Below are 15,358 nucleotides of genomic sequence, written 5' to 3'. Positions count from 1 at the left end.
CAATCTGCTCTGCCTCTCTCTCTCTCCCGTGCCAGCACTGATATATAGCTATTATGATTGTTGTTACAGCTACTGCCCAATGTTTCTGACTTGGCAGAGACACAGAAGATGTGCTATCGCTCCACTTGAGGTTTGTCTGGTTTGCATGTAGGCTTTTGCAGATGTTCTAAATGTATGTGTGTTTTTCTGTGTGCATGTGTGCGTGCAGGGCCGGCCCGAGGCGTAAGCAACATAAGCGATCGCTTAGTGTCCCCGGCCTCTAGGGGCCTCGACATAAAACATTTTTAGGAAATCTGCCTGGATCTCAACTTACTGTCGTAGTAGAATAGTAATGTAGAATAGTAATAGTAGAATAGTAATGTAGAATAGTAATAGTAGAATAGAAATGTAGAATAGTAATAGTAGAATAATAATGTAGAATAGTAATCGTAGAATAGTAATAGTAGAATAGTAATGTAGAATAGTAATGTAGAATAGTAATGTAGAATAGTAATGTAGAATAGTAATGTAGAATAGTAATAGTAGAATAGTAATGTAGAATAGTAATAGTAGAATAGTAATGTAGAATAGTAATAGTAGAATAGTAATAGTAGAATAGTAATGTAGAATAGTAATGTAGAATAGTAATCGTAGAATAGTAATGTAGAATAGTAATTGTAGAATAGTAATGTAGAATAGTAATGTAGAATAGTAATAGTAGAATAGTAATAGTAGAATAGTAATGTAGAATAGTAATATAGAATAGTAATCGTAGAATAGTAATGTAGAATAGTAATGTGGAATAGTAATGTTAGAATAGTAATGTAGAATAGTAATGTGGAATAGTAATGTTAGAATAGTAATGTAGAATAGTAATGTAGAATAGTAATGTGGAATAGTAATGTTAGAATAGTAATGTAGAATAGTAATAGTAGAATAGTAATGTAGAATAGTAATGTAGAATAGTAATAGTAGAATAGTAATGTAGAATAGTAATGTAGAATAGTAATGTAGAATAGTAATAGTAGAATAGTAATGTAGAATAGTAATGTGGAATAGTAATGTTAGAATAGTAATGTAGAATAGTAATGTGGAATAGTAATGTTAGAATAGTAATGTAGAATAGTAATAGTAGAATAGTAATGTAGAATAGTAATGTAGAATAGTAATAGTAGAATAGTAATGTAGAATAGTAATGTTAGAATAGTAATGTAGAATAGTAATAGTAGAATAGTAATGTAGAATAGTAATGTAGAATAGTAATAGTAGAATAGTAATGTAGAATAGTAATAGTAGAATAGTAATGTAGAATAGTAATGTAGAATAGTAATAGTAGAATAGTAATGTAGAATAGTAATGTAGAATAGTAATAGTAGAATAGTAATGTAGAATAGTAATAGTAGAATAGTAATGTAGAATAGTAATGTAGAATAGTAATAGTAGAATACAATTTCGAAACTTGGTTGTGCATCAGCAGTTTTTTTCTTGTTTTCTTGTTATGTCAGTCACTGACAGTCTAGTGACTATAAAAACATATTACATTTTTGTAGCCTGACGGCCATCAGCTGACCTTTTTTAGATTGGTAAATCAGTCTAGCCAGCTATCTAAACTTGTAGACCTCCAGGGGGCCCCCATTGATTTTCCCTCTCACTCAGATATCATATTAATGGTATAGGTTATGGAAAAATGTGTAGAATTTCAGGACATTAGCTTTAAACTACAAACATTTCTCTCTACCCCATGGCAAAATGTGTAGAATTGCAGGAAATTAGCTGTACAATTTAAGAAAAATGTATTTCTCTCTCTATATTGGTGTAAACAGTGTTAGTGACTGCTTCTGCTGCATTTACAGTTTTTAAATATGTATTTGAAACTGGTCACATCCAGCTGGAACTACTTTTGCTTTCACGTGTAATGTTATTGAATTAAAATAAAGCCTCTCTTTGCCAACTGTCAACTATACTTCCTTAGTCTACCATCTAACAGCCCCTCATGCTATAGTACCATTGTCATATTGCATACTGAGTGCGATGAGAAGTCACTGGACTACTTATGTCAAGTTATAGTAGCCTGTAACTAACGTTGCTGTTTGTACTCTCTGTGTGAAATGGTGTCTTTCAGAGGAATATAGAGGAGATCAACTGTATCAGTTAGCTGTAATACGGTGCTTTCAGAAATTACTTTATTATGTTACAGGCTGAATTCAAAATGCATTCATTCAATGTTTTCTCACTGATCTACTCACAGTACCCTATAATGACAAAGTGAAAACATGTTTTTAGAAATGTTTCCAATTTTATTGAAAACAAACAATACTAAGGGAAAACATTGAGACATCACCAAAGTAATGCTTAGAAACTAAGAGCCCCTTTATAATGAATGCAGAACACGAAGCAGGGTTCATTTAATAGAGAACCACAAGCTGGGTCAACAACACAATGGATGGAAAATTAATTAGAGAGAGACAGAGAGAAAGAGAGAGATTGCAAAATGGGTGAAGAGAGAGAGAGGAAACCCTCGACACATTCTGTCAACCCTTTATAGGTCTCATACCAGAGTATATCCTAAAGAACCAATGTAGCATTACCCTGTTACAACCTAGTAGGTGTACTGTTGTATTGCCTCAAAGTTACTTTGGAGTAATGCCTATACAGTGTTCCTAATTTGGGTCTATAAAGATATAGTAATCCAAGCCTGTCTAGAGATAGTTAACCTTGTTCCCAGTCTGTTGTGAAGTAAGTGTATGTGAAAGAGATGTTGAGAGCTAAATGTATCTTTCTGCCTCTAGACAGGAAAAAATAACCACTCAATCACAGACATTCATTTGGGCTCTCAAGCTCTCTTATGCAGACGATGAACATCACACATGAACGTTCTGACAGTTATGGATTGGGTCTATCTACTGTATTTCTACAGTGATAGATTGCGCTGTTCAGTAAGCAGGGACATAGAAATGCGGTGCTTTCAGAAAGTATTCATACCCTTGACTTATTCCACTTTATTATGTTACAGGCTGAATTCAAAATGCATTTAACATGTATCAATCTTTCCAAAATGTCTGTGCTGTAAACATATTTTTTTATGTTACGCAGTCACTAATAGTTTTGTCTTCTCAGTGCATCCCAACATCAGTCAGAAATACTGTCTCCAAAGACAGTCAGAAAGATAAATGTATTTTTCTCTCCCATTTGGAAAGCTCCAAATCACCCAATCAAACTCTACAAATCAAAAAGGAGGGACCTCTGTGTGTCCTCTGACTCTAAACCCCATCTCACACAAAACAACAACCACAACAACAGCCAATTTACGTCTCTAAGGAACATCTAGTAATGACCAGCTAATAACAACCCCTCTGAACTGAGGGCAGAGAAGAAGAGAGGATAGAGGGATGGGGGAGAGAGCAGAGGAGAGCATCAAAAACACATTTCCGTCTGAAGTCAGGGAGGGAATGGTATAATGATCACAGGAAGCAAAGTTGTCCAAGATTAATGATGGAGAAAACATAACCTCTGACGTCCAACTGTGGAACAAATCACATCCTATATCAGCAAGGCAATGTGTGTGTAAAGGCATGCAGACATCTCTCTCTCCTCTCTCTCTCTCTCTCTCTCTCTCTCTCTCTCTCTCTCTCTCTCTCTCTCTCTCTCTCTCTCTCTCTCTCTCTCTATACACGTACACGCATGCAATCATGACATTCCTGTCTGTCTGAATGGTACGACCTGAATTATGAGTGTTTTGACCTTGAGAAAATGAGCGAACTAGGAAAAAATGCAAGCTATGTTTTGGGCTCTACAAAGAACTAAAGAACTAAAAAGTTCAGTGTATGTACAGCACATGCTGATTTGTATACCAATCTATTTGAAGGGGCTGATTTCCAATTTCCCCTAGGGAGAGACAGGGAGAGAGAGCCTGCAAATGTGAATAGAGCAAGAGAATGATCGACGCACGTCAATAAAGGTAGGGAAGGGGAGTATTTTTTTTGGGGGGGGCAGAATATCTACTGTAAAGTCCTCTTCCCCACATCACATCCCTCCTACCACCCCCTCCCTCACCAGATCATTACGTCCCAGTATCCCTCTCAAACAACACCGCCTCATTCTGTTTGCAGATTGCTTTCCTCTGGGCTGAACCTATGAGTAGCAGGATGGCTTTATTGTGATGACTTATATACTCGAGGCAGCTCTACAAGGTAGTAACTAGCCGGCACAGCCACAAAGTCATGAAGTCAGATTTTAACCTGTTCAGGATACCACGGTTTACTGCCCCTTCTGGAGGATTTGGGTACCCATATAAAACATGATACATTTTTGTCAAAAGTTGCTAATATATGCAAATAAAAAATATTATCGAATAGAAAACACTCTAAAGCTTCTAAAACCGTTTAAATTATGTCTCTATATAAAGCAGAACTCTCAAAATCTGCATTCTCCCAAACTATCTCTTCTCATCTGAAAAGTTGGGTCACCTTTGACCTCATCGCAAACACCCTCCCCAAACAGTTACAGCGCCAGGAACAGTCTCCACGTGTTCAGCGTGATCTCAGCTTTCAATGGGGCTTCTCATTGTGAGAATCGCCCGCTCGCAAGAGTTTGAGCACGCGGTAAGCTCTCAGTCACTCAAAAAAACCTGTCACTTTTCTGTGCGCAATGGTCAAGTCCTCTCTCTTTTCCAAGATCGATTGAACGGTGCCTGTGTTTCTGTTTGTTCTCAAAATTGCTGTACACCTTTATAACATGTTAAAGCTTGATTATGAAGTTAGTTTGACAAGTTTACTCGACATATTATATATACTTTCGAAGTTTTGGTGCGCAACCACTTCAATTTTGACTACATTTTTACCAAAATCAGGCTATTTTGAGAACCGAAAGACGCAGACTTGAAAACTGAACGCTAATTTGGTGAGTATAATCCCTTACAGGTCGTTTGATGGAAGAACAACAAAGGTAAGGAAATATTTAATGTATTAATTTTGGGTTTCTGTCGACTCCAAGATAGAGGAGTCATTATGCTACTGTGGGAGCGCCGACTCCATATTATAGTCTAGTGAACGCAAAATGTAACGTTAAAATTAAATGTAACAATGCAATTGCATTTAGAAGAAGTGTATCTTGCTATACATATGTAAAACATGCATATTTAGTCAAAGTTTATGATGTGTATTCCTTGTTAGCTGACGTTATCTGCCGGGGCTATCGTCATTTCTCAGGACATTTGGGTAGCATTTTTTGAACGATGCATCATTGTAAACAGAGATTTATGGATATATATAGCATATTATTGAAAAAAATGAATGTACTGTGTAACATGTTATATTACTGTCATCTGATGAAGATTTCAAAAGGTTAGTGAAATGATTTTTCTTTTAATCCTGCGTTTGTTGATTGCATATTTTTTCCTACTTGGCTATGCTAATGAGCTATGTCTGCGGTGGTGGTTTGACATAAATATGTGCTATGTTTTCGCCGTAAAACATTTTAGAAATCTGACTTGCTGGCTAGATAAACAACTTGTTTATCTTTCATTTGAGCTATTTTACTTGTTAATGTGTGGAGGTTAAATATTTTTAGGAATATTTTTGCGCATTGTGCGTTATGGTAATGAGCTTGAGCTGTAGTCACGCTACCAGCAGAGGAATAAAACTCCCTAAAAGGTCTATCCTTAACCCTAGCCTTAACCACACTGCTAACCTTATGCTTAACCCTAACCGTAAATTAAAACAAAAAAGCACATTTTGGATTTCATACATTTTTTACAATATATTGCCAACTTTGACTTTGCAGTTGGTCCATCTAGTATAAATCGCTCAGCTCTGCTCTGACAAGATACATCCCAATAAACGTCAACCTGCCTATCAGTACTCCGCCGGAACACATTATCACAGGGTAATAATATAAGACTTAACGCCTAGCGAGTTGAACCAATGGCGGCCAAATGAAACGTCAAAAAGAAACAATGAGCTCCAGATGTGGTGCGCACGGCTGCAGTGGCTGTTTTACAAGTTATGCTATGTTTCATTGAGCCACACTGTGTGACAATGCATGTAATCCGTTACCACTGGGGTGTAATACCACCCTTGTCACACCCTGACCTAACCAAAATAATAACGAAAACAAAGATAACTAAAGTCAGGGTTATAACTAAAGTCATAACTAAAGCCCCCCCCCCGCAAAGGTGCGGACTCCCAGCCGCAAACCTAAACCTATATGGGAGGGACTGGGTGGGCATCTAACCTCGGTGGCAGCTCTGGTTCTGGACGCCACCCACCTTCTTTACATTGAGTCCGCTCTTGTAGCGCTGACCTGTGGATCATCGTCGGAGGCTCTGGACTGCGGATCCTCGCCGTAGGCCCCTTGGCTGGGGACCCTCGCTGGGGACCCTCGCTGCGTGGGTCATCGCCGGATTTTCTGGACTGGGGACCGTCGCTGGAGACCCTGGACTGGGGACTGTCGCTGGAGACCCCGGGCTGGGGACCGTTGTAGGAGGCCCCGGACTGTGGCCCGTCGTTGGAGGTTCCGAACTGTGGCCCGTCGCTCCGGACTATGGCCCATCGCTCCGGACTGTGGCCCGTCGCCGGACGCCCCGGACTGGGTACAGTCGCCGGACGCTCTGTCTGACTGTCGAGGTGCACTGTAGGCCTGGTGTGTGGTGACGGCACTGGTGGTACCGGGCTGGAATAGGGCGACATCGACCTGAGGTGACATGCACCTCAGGTCGAGTGCGGGGAGGAGGAACAGGGCATACTGGACCGTGGAGACGCATTGGAGATCCAGAACATAGAGCTGACTCAATACGTCCTGGCTGGATGCCCATTCTAGCCCGGCAAATGCGAGGAGCTGGAATAGAGCGCACCGGGCTAGAATAGGGCACTGGAGACACCGTGCGAATCTCTGCATAACACGGTGCCTGACCAGTTACACGCTCCCCACAGTAAGCACGAGGAGTTGGCTCAGGTCTCCTACCTGACTCATGCAATCCCCTCGTGTGCCCCCCCTAGAAAATGTATTGGGGCTGCCTCTCAGGCTTCCTTGCTAGCCATGTACCTTCACATCGTCGCTGTTCCTCTATTCTCCGGTATTTATCCTCGTAGTATCGCTGTTCCGCTTTCGCTGCCTCTAACTCCTCCGGCGATACTTCCCCGGCTGTGTCCAGGATCCTGCTCCATCTAATATCTCCTCCCAGGTCCATTTCCCCATTAAGCGTTGTTCTTCCTTTTCCCGCTGCTTGGTCCTGGTTTGGTGGGTTATCCTGTCACGGTCGTCATAATGAGGGGACCAAGGCGCAGCGTGATTGGAATACATTCTTCTTTTATTTAACGAAGAACACTTAAACAAACTAAGAAAACAACAAACTGACCGTGAATCTATAAACAACTAGTGCTGACATGCAACTACACATAGACAATAACCCACAAAACCAAAATGGAAATTGGCAACCTCAATAGGATCCCCAATCAGAGACAACGATAAACAGCTGCCTCTACTTGGGAACCCATACAGGCCTCCATAGACCTACATTTACCTAGTCATACCAAAACCCCATAGATATACAAAAAACATGTTTATACAAACTGTAATAGGAACCTTTTTGACTTTTCATCTGGACTTAGTGCCCGCGCCTTGTGCATTTGGATTACTGGACTAAACGCACGAACAAAAAGGAGGTATTTGGACATAAAGATGAACTTTATCAAACAAAACACACATTTATTGTCTAACATGGAGTCCTGGGAGTGCCATCCGGTGAAAATCATCAATGGTTAGTGATTAATTTTTTTATTTTTGGAAAATGACTGTATCGTTTTCTGTGGCTAGGCGCTGCCTAACATAATCACAGTGTGCTTTCGGTTTAAAGCCTTTTTGAAATCAGAGACTATGGCTGGATTAATGGTGTATAATACTTGTATGTTTGAGGAATTTTAATTATGAGATTTCTGTTGTTTGAATTTGTCGCCCTGCAATTCCACTGGCTGTTTGCGAGGTGGGACGTTACCATCCAACATATCCCAGAGAGGTTAACACTCTTTTGGTTACTACATGATTCAATATGTGTTATTTCATAGTTGTGATGTCTTAACTATTATTCTACATTGTAGAAAATAGTACAAATAAAGAAAAACACTTGAATGATTAGGCGTGTCCAAACTTTTGACTTGTACTGTACAATAGGACGCACTCTGTTTTCTAAACATCTCTTCAACAATTGTATTATATACTTATTGAACTCTCTGTAAACCATCAATCTTTTTCCATTGACTTCTGGGAAATGTCATATTGATTGGTTGACTTATTGACACAAAGACAAATAGACAATAACAATGAAAAATAGAAAAACCAATGTTCTAAAACCAAGCACCACTTAGTACATTAATGTGTCAGACACCAATTCCGCCACAGTGACACCAATCAATCCTCCTCCAGGACAGAAATGAACCAGGAATCAACCTTTGACCCCTTGATGGGGGTATTTGCTGCTATGCAGATATACTGTGAATTGCCCCTGGTGTCTGTTAGGTAGTATGGAACATTCCTCCTGACATCCTGTGTGTCTCTAAGAAGCACAGGTCCTGCTATGGTTTTTCTGTACAAAATATACCATCAAAAGAAAATGAACTAGATGCTCTTAAATATGGTCATTACATTAAAAGGTGAAGATGAAATGAAAGACAGAGCTGAGAACAATATAATTATGCTAATCTAATGCTATAATACCATAGGTAATTGCTAGGCTATCTACTGGTGGTATATTTAAATTATTGATTTTAATCTACAAATAAATGATTGAACTAGGTATAGATCTGATGGTCTATGATTCAAAAGTCAAGTCAACCATCGGCCAGTCTTTACCATCAGTGTTCCTGACGCCTACCAGGAATAGGATGTGTCGGGGATTCGATTAATCTTGCCTGGGCGACCATGTACACGTGTTTTGCACCAGCTGAAAGTTGATTGTATTGGATTTGGAACCGGGTTGCCTCTCGGACTTGAGCCAGGTGGCCTAAGACACTGCATCTCAGTGCAGGAGGCGTCACTGCAGTACCTGGTTCGAATCCAGGCTGCATCACATGCGGCCGTGATTGGGAGTCCCATAGTGTCGCCCGGGTTTGTCCCGGGGTAGGCCATCATTGTAAATAAGAATTTGTTCTTAACTAACTTGCCTACTTAAATAAAGGTTAATTAAAAACTATTTTTAAAAAGATACCAGCTCTGTCTGATGGCAAACCCGGCTCAAAACCAGTGACGTAATTAAGCATGTGGAGGAATGAGTAGGATTCTGTGTTTTCTCATGCAAAATAGATTGCTTTTAATAAATGACTTTAACTGCCTTCCCAATGAAAAATGGTTCTAAAATAACAACATTGGTTTTATGGTAATGACGTGTTGCATGTTTCTGGACGATGCACTATGCTGCCTTGTTGACAACATGACAGAGCACCGCAGATTACTGTTTGATTTAAGAAGGGCACTCCTCCATCCCGTCTTTCGCACGATTTCAACCCGGGTCAGCATAAAATAACTCCCTCACTTTTAAAGGTATGAAGGCGTGTCCTCGTGAATCACCTTTCTCAACCAATCAAAACGAGTTTCAGAGAGAGGGCTTTTTCAGTCTCTGCCCGGTGTGTAATACTGACAGTTTCTTGGAACTGATGGCTTTTACGGTTGCGTCTAGAGCTTTGGTCATATGGACCAATAGTTGCATGTTCGAGTCGAGTTGGGGACAGCTGTAGCATTTTAACTAAGCCTAACCCTAACCCCTTTACTAACCTTAACCTAATTCTCCTAACCTGCCATGCTAATTCCCCCCTAAACTTCTGTGTTAGTTCTCCTAACCTAGTATGTAGAAGCCATCAGTTCTGGGAACCCATCAGTATCACCACACCGGTTTGGCTGGCTGGCTGACTGACTAGTAAGTTTAGTTCTGGCTAGCCAGCTTTGAAACTAGCAACAAAACCAAAACAGAACCGGACAGACCGACACCATCCCTTTTTGGACAATAACCAGCAACTATAGAAAGTCTACTCCAGGTATGTAGACTATAATACACATTTACTACTAGCAAGCTGTCTTTAGAGCCACTAGCGCCACACATTTAATTAATGTGCTTGCTTCAGCAACAATTATTACAGTCATAGGTCTACCTCTTACAGACAGCTGAAGCAAGCACAGTTTTACTTCAGAAAATGTTCCTTTTCTAGTCTTGAATTATTACTTGGGGTTCATGTTTACATGCGGTGCGGTGTAGATGCAGTCGATGTAAATAACTTTGAGATTTAGAAAAGCACTGTAAAGAACAATGGAGGGTCCCACAATTACACTGGCCATGTGAGGCAAGGTAAAGGGAGAACACGTTGTCTACCCAGCCATTTGTCTCCGCATGTGCCTAGTGTGAGAAGGTTATGCTGCACTATGCTAGGAAGAGGACTGCTTTCCACTTTCCTACTATCCAACAGTCCAAAAATAGATTCATCCTAATAGTCTTTTCAAATGGTACAGTAATTATTGGTACTGTAATTGTCAGACATTCAAAACTATTACCACAATTTTATCCCAAAGTAACAATGTACAGGCTTTTAGGATATGTCAGGACAAAATGAAAGGACATTAATAGCACAACCCTCAGATGATCTTTAATAGCTCCTAGAGTGTGTGTGTGTGTGTGTGTTTGTAGTGTGTGTGTGTGTGTGTCTGTGTGTCTGTGTGTCTGTGTGTTGAGTGGGACAGGACAGGCCATGTCATGATGGGGATCATAATCATCTTTAGTGATCTAGCCCCATCAGCTCTGTACTCTATCATCTACCTCCTGTAATAAACACACTCCTGGCTATATTTATGTTGTTTTCCAAAACACTCCCTCCATTTTCCATTCACTATTTTCATGCTGCAATTGGTAGAGAAAGGAGTCAGCACTAAGCTCTCCCTCTGTCCGTATCCTCTCCCTCTGTCTCTTTATTCTACTCTCCCTCTCCATCTGTCCCTCCCTTCCGGTCTCTTCCCCTCTCCCCTCTCCCTCTCTTTCCTTTACCGACTACTTTCTCTCAGCGTCTCTCTGTCTCTCTCTGTAGGAAAGTCCAGGTTGGCCTGTATTGAGTGAGTGGAGGGAGAACTTTCCATTTCGTGGTCAACCTCTCAACAGCATAGACCTTTCATCATCACCTAGCCGGTAATTGGGCAGTGTCATAACATATGTGTGCGCACACGCGCGTGTTACGAAGCTCTGTCAAACTAGCCCTCAAAGAGCAGGAAGCTGTGTGTAATGAGTCGCAGACCAGGGAGCAGTTTGAAAGCTTTTAGAGAGAGTAGTTCTGATGGGATTGGTCCATAATTTTCCATGACACACATGCAAACACACTCGATTCAGTGGAAAAATGAAGATGAAACATATTCTGACGTCACCGTGTGACTAACTGGATGAGTACACTATCCAAACAACCTCAGGTTCCAATTGAGCTGACCTGTATGCATCACACCCAACCTGCTATCAAAAGATCTGTCTGTCCTCAGAACCTCAGCACTGCAGATTGGCACTGATCTCAGCATAGAAGGCTCCATAACAGGAATTGTAAACATGGATTTGATTTTACCAAGCTATTCAACCCACCAATGCTAATCAGTGAACTATAATTTTGCAATCTATTCTACTCTGTACGCTGGCAGAGCTCTCTGTGACCTGTGCCCATAATTATGAAATGTTTTAATGAGTCATTTCAAATTAAATATAAAATTACCTCAAAAATTGACCTGGGGAATATAAGGACGTAGGTTTGTTGGCCAGTAACCAAAGCACATGTCTGTGGCAATTTTTTCTCCACAATTTTTATCAAATTCTGTGGCGCACCATTAAGTCCTTGGCTTTAGTAGCCTATAATCAGTTGGAATACCAGGTTTGTTGTTAACATCATGCTCAGAGCTTTTTTACATTCAAGTTGACTCTTTTTCAAATACGAAATCTATGGCATTATTTAGGATGCTTAAAACAGAAATGTATACTATACTAAATAACAACTGTCACGTCCTGACCATAGAAAGCCGATATTTTCTATGGTAGAGTAGGTCAGGATGTGACTAGGGGTTTTAGTCTAGTTTATTATTTCTATGTGGGGTTCTAGATTTCTCTTCTATGTTGGGGTTTGTGTATGATTCCCAATTAGAGGCAGCTAGTAATCGTTGTCTCTAATTGGGGATCATACTTCATTTGCATTTCTCCACCTGTGGGTTATGTGGTATTGTTTGAATGTATGTGTTTTGAGTTTGTGCACATAGCATCTCTGTAGTCACGGTTCGTGGTTAGTTTATTGTTTATTTGTTTTTGTCATTGCTTTGTTTCACTTTCATTCAAATATGTGGAACTCAACATACGCTGCGCCTTGGTCCGACCATCATTATTACGAACAACGTGACAACAACAGCGTAGAAAGTGTGGTTTCACATAAACCATTTTCTATTAGTGGAGCTTCAACAGTATTCAAGCTCATACCCTCACATCCCTGAATGTTCCATAGTTCCCTACTCTACCTGCCAAACTACCAGTCAGGTGAAACTTTTAGTATAAAATCCTAGCTATATTTGTCAGTCTTGCAAAGTACTTAAGTAAAAGTTGGGCTGTGCCGTGGCGGAGATCTTTGTGGGCTATACTCGGCCTTGTCTCAGGATGGTAAGTTGGTGGTTGAAGATATCCCTCTAGTGGTGTGGGGGCTGTGCTTTGGCAAAGTGGGTGGGGTTATATCCTTCCTGTTCGGCCCTGTCCGGGGGTGTCCTCGGATGGGGCCACAGTGTCTCCTGTCCCCTCCTGTCTCAGCCTCCAGTATTTATGCTGCAGTAGTTTGTGTCGGGGGGCTAGGGTCAGTTTGTTATATCTGTACTTCTCCTGTCCTATTCGGTGTCCTGTGTGAATCTAAGTGTGCGTTCTCTAATTCTCTCCTTCTTTCTTTCTCTCTCTCGGAGGACCTGAGCCCTAGGACCATGCCCCAGGACTACCTGACATGATGACTCCTTGCTGTCCCCAGTCCACCTGGCCATGCTGCTGCTCCAGTTTCAACTGACCTGAGCCCTAGGACCATGCCCCAGGACTACCTGACATGATGACTCCTTGCTGTCCCCAGTCCACCTGACTGTGCTGCTGCTCCAGTTTCAACTGTTCTGCCTTGTTATTATTCGACCATGCTGGTCAGTTATGAACATTTGAACATCTTGGCCATGTTCTGTTATAATCTCCACCCGGCACAGCCAGAAGAGGACTGGCCACCCCATATAGCCTGGTTCCTCTCTAGGTTTCTTCCTAGGTTTTGGCCTTTCTAGGGAGTTTTTCCTAGCCACCGTGCTTCTACACCTGCATTGCTTGCTGTTTGGGGTTTTAGGCTGGGTTTCTGTACAGCACTTTGAGATATCAGCTGATGTACGAAGGGCTATATAAATAAACTTGATTTGATTTGATACTACTTAAGTCTTTTTGGGGGGTATTTGTACTTTACAATTTATATTTTGGACAACTTTTACTTTCACTACACTACATTCCTAAAGAAAATAATGTACTTTTTACTCCATACATTTTCCCTGACCAACCCAAAAGAAATAGTCACATTATGAATGCTTAGCAAGGCAGGAAAATGGTCATATTCACACACGTATCAAGAGAACATCTCTTATCATCTCTACTGCCTTTGATCTGACTAAACACTAAACACAAATGCTTTGTTTGTAGATTATGTCTGAGTGTTGGAGTGTGCCGCTGGCTATCCATACATTTAAAAAACAAGAACATGTTGCCGTCTGGTTTTCTTAATATAAGGAATTTGAAGTGATTAATACTTTTCCTTTTGATACTTAAGTATATTTTAGCAATTACATTTACTTTTGACACGTCAGTATATGTTAAACCAAATTTTTTTAGATTTTTACTCAAGTAGTATTTTACTGGGTGACTTTTACTTTTACTTGAGTCATTTTCTATTAAGTTATCTTTACTTTTACTCATATATGACAATTGGATACTTTTTTCACCACTGAGTACGGTGTCTAGCAGAGGTTGGTGTTTAAAAACTCTACAGGATCAGTGTCCCGTCCTCGGGAAGGTTGAGCTAACATAGACTAATGTGATTAGTATGATGTAAGAAACACAAGAAATTCCCAGGACACAGACATATCTAATATGGGCAGAAAGCTTAAATTCTTGTTAATCGGACTGCACTGTCCAATATACAATAGCTATTACAGTGAAAGAATACTATGCTATTGTTTGAGGAGAGTGCATAATTATGAAATTGAAAATGTATGAATAAACCAATTAGGCACATTTGGGCAGTCCTGATACAACATTTTGAATAGATTTGCAATAGTTCATTGGCCTTTCTCTAACTAGGCCTTTATTTTACTAGGCAAGTCAGTTAATAACAATTCTTATTGACAATGACGGACGAGGAACAGTGGGTTAACTGCCTTGCTCAGGGACACAACGACAGATTTTTACCTTGTCAGCTCGGGGATTTGATCTAACAACCTTTTGGTTACTGGCCCACCCCCTAACCACTTGTCTACCGGCCACCCGAGGTACAGAATTACAAGTCTCAGAAACCTCACAGAGGACTTGACTGAGTTATTGTGTTTACGCCACTTGTCTGCTGAGGGATTTAGAATGGATCTGAATAGATACAGCCCATAAGCAAGGTGTCATTATTTAAATGAAGTGAAATCAATAGATCCTGGCAGGATGAATGGCTGAGTTAGTGAATAAACAGAAGAAGAAAACACTCATCAGAGTTGCATATGTAACTCAGGGCTTGAAACATACTTACTGTAATAGAATGGACCCAGCTGAGCCCTATTATGGGTTATGTAATGTATTTATTTATTTATTTTTATTATTATTTATTTTGATTGAAAATCCGAAACATACAATATACTTGCAGTGAAGCCGCTCAACAACTACACCACACAAGTCATCCAACAGACTCCCATTCAGAGCGACACACAAAAGCATCCAGGGTCAATGCCCTGCTCAAGGGCACGTTGACAGATCTCCCACCAGGCCAAAAAAACGTGAACCCGAACCCTCCATGATTCCCCCCACAGGTCCCCAATAGCTGCTGTCCCCATTCGAGACCCCTCCCACAGCCCTCCCCCCACCAAGAATACTTTTTAATAAAAAAATACAATTAATTCCATTCCTCACCCCCAAGAACCCCCCAATGCACCAACAAACAAGAGAATGAACTAAAGAGAAAAAATAAAAAGACAGAAGAAAACAGCAAACATCAATTCAAAAAAACTAAACAAACAAAAATAAAAACAACTAAAGACATCAAGAACAACTAATATCATGACAGCAATGCCAACTGTATGTGCTTGTGTGCATGTCTGGCACTATTACATGTATGTGTGTGTTCTT

At 40.5% G+C, this 15,358-nt stretch overlaps 1 protein-coding gene across 1 annotated transcript in view; it reads left to right on the top strand.

The window, feature by feature from the left end:
• The window catches only part of LOC118385825 (cholecystokinin receptor), a 72,346-nt gene extending 58,736 nt beyond the window's left edge, over positions 1-13,610 (top strand). Inside the window, exon 6 of the transcript XR_008139782.1 lies at positions 12,919-13,610. The gene's annotated coding sequence lies outside the window, so the exon portion shown is untranslated. The remainder of the gene's footprint in view (positions 1-12,918) is intronic.
• The last annotated feature ends 1,748 nt before the right edge of the window (positions 13,611-15,358 follow it).

Source organism: Oncorhynchus keta, chromosome 7 (genome assembly GCF_023373465.1).
Source record: "Oncorhynchus keta strain PuntledgeMale-10-30-2019 chromosome 7, Oket_V2, whole genome shotgun sequence".
NCBI lineage: Eukaryota > Metazoa > Chordata > Actinopteri > Salmoniformes > Salmonidae > Oncorhynchus > Oncorhynchus keta.
This window is presented reverse-complemented; position numbering and strand designations above follow the sequence as displayed.